Below are 2,819 nucleotides of genomic sequence, written 5' to 3' on the forward strand. Positions count from 1 at the left end.
TGTATTTGATTGTGTTTATCTGCAGTTAGTTACACGAATTCAGATATGTGATGAAATCGGATAGGGATGGACGGGTTTAAGAGTTTTTAAGAGTTTAAGAGTTTTAAGAGTTTAAGAGTTTTTAAGAGATTTAGCCAAATGCTTTATAATATAGTATAGATAACGATGGATAATCAAGTGACAACTTCTAAGCATTATAAATCATTTTTTTTACATTATTGTTTGCATTCCACATTGGATCAAAGAAGAAAGAGGCTTGTGAGAGGTGGATACAAAAAGAAAATGGTCAACTTTTTTCTCAATATTGTTTGCATCTCACATTGGATAATGGAGTGAAAGTGGCAAAATGGAGATTGCTGCAAAAAGAGATGACTAAAAATGGAACAAACATTTTTTCTCAGATGTCGACCTTTTGCTTAAGATCAAATGTATTATATGTTTTTAGTTTAACATATATATCCCGAATCTTAGGTTTTTTCTGTTTAGATCAAATATATTATATGTTCTTAGTTTGATATCTAATATATTGATTTTTAGCTTGCTTGTTATTTTACTTTTTATATGATAATGCCCATTATACTATTTGGTGATGTAGTTATTTATCTGTCGTCTTGGTGTTACTACTAACATTTCTTTTGAAAATGGTATTACCGTTTTGAAACATTAGTTTTTAATAAAAGAAAAGAAGTAAAAGTTTATGCTAAATTAATATTGTGACAAGTTATTAACTTAGAACCCGAGTTAAATAATAAATTTTCAACAAATGAAATGGATTTTAAAATAATCACTAGAACGTGAACAAAAATGATTTTCGCTTTTTAAGTCGACTAATTTAGAAAAGTAATATAATTTACTTTGTTTGAATTCGTGTAACTAACTGCGGATAAACATAATCAAATAGAAGATAAACATCTCATTTTAAAATATAAAAAAATATAAAATATAATTAGAATAATCATCAACTTCTAACAAAATAATTAATTATTATCTTCATTAAAAAAATTATATTATTAAACCAAATATAATTTACTTTGTTATTGAGCCTAAATTAAATTATAATTAAAAAGTTAGACAAAAAATAAGAAATTTTTAGATAGTTAATTTGATACTACTATCGATATATTTTTGTCAAATTTTTATGATATTTTCAAATTTATATTTTATTCAAAAATAAAAACATTATCGCATTTTCAAAATCACATAAGACCATATTATAACATCGATAGAGATATAAAAAAACAAAATATTAAAATCAAGATGTATCTAACTGCATTGTACGAGTACCATTCTAGTAATTATAAAGTTAAGAAAATAAAATAAGAAAATGAAAAATGTCACTTCTTACAAACTTCGTGGTAAGAACCAAAGTTCTTGTACAAACACCTAGAGGAGATCAGGATTCTTATAAAAACTCTTTCCAATGATAGTTCTTATAAGTCACTACACTTTTCGCTAATAAAAACTTTACATTAAAAATGCTTTAAAGAATGTGACATCGCAGACATGTTCCGAGAGATTGTGGAGCCAGTACCTTGCAGTTTCCACAGAAACTATAAATGCTCTAAAGAAGGTGACAGGGCAGACATATTTCCAGAGATTGTGGAGCCAATATCTTGCAGTTTCCGTAGAAACTTTGATGAGTTGTGAGATAACGGGTGTGAACACAATAAAAAGAATTAAAACGAAAAATAAAAAAAGTCTGTGACTCTGAGAATGATGTTTAATGTTGGATTCGTTGTTACGAGATGTGATCTCCATGTCCCTCCACTTGTTTCCTAGTCCATCTCTCTCCAATTACTTTTTTTTTATAACTAATTGGATCAAAGAAGAAAGAGGCTTGTGAGAGGTGGATACAAAAAGAAAAGGGCAAACTTTTTTCTCAATATTGTTTGCATTTCATCTTGGATGATGGAGTGAAAGTGGTAAAAAGGAGATTGCTACAAAAAGAATAACTAAAAATGGAACAAACATTTTTTTTTTCTCAGATATCGACATTTTGCTTAAGATCAAATGTAGTATATGTTTTTAGTTTAACATATTTATCCCGAATCTTAAGTTTTTTCCTGTTTAGATCAAGTATATTATATGTTCTTAGTTTGATATATAATATATGGATTTTTAGCTTGCTTGTTATTTTATTTTTTATATGATAATGCTCATTATACTATTTGGTGATGTAGTTATTTATCCGCCGTCTTGGTGTTACTACTATTAAGTTAGAACTGAAGTTAAAAAATAAATTTTCAACAAATGAAATGGATTTTAAAATAATTACTAGAAAAGTAACACGACTGTGACTTCATTGTTTGAGGCCGTTATTCAAGACTGCAAGGTTCTCCTGCATCGGCTTAGAAACACTCCGGTTAAGTTTATTAAATGATATACAAACGTGGTTGTCTACGATATTGCACGAGAATCGTGTTTTTATTCAAGTTGTATTGTGAACGAGAGCATCCTTCCCCGAAACTTTATAACCCGATTTGAAGGATCGAATAAATGTTCCTTATTATTAAAAAAAAAAATAGAAAATTCATGTGAAATATCCACTTTTATATAGTACTCATGTATATTTAGAGCATTTTCAGTGGGGTCCTAAGAATTTTTTTTATTTTTATTTTTTGTTATCAACTCATCTCCAACTGATCAAATTAATCTCTCTCTTAAAAATTTACAATGGTGGTTTTTATAAGAATCTTTTTTTTATGAATCTTAATGATTTTTTCAACATCAATTAATATATTAACTAGTTGTGTACCCGTGCAATGCGGCAGGAGCCATGAATTTTAACGATTTTAAAGTTCCACTGGTTTTATAAGATA

This window comes from Cynara cardunculus, assembly GCF_001531365.2.
Source record: "Cynara cardunculus var. scolymus isolate 2C chromosome LG 13, CcrdV1, whole genome shotgun sequence".
NCBI classification, from domain to species: Eukaryota; Viridiplantae; Streptophyta; class Magnoliopsida; order Asterales; family Asteraceae; genus Cynara; species Cynara cardunculus.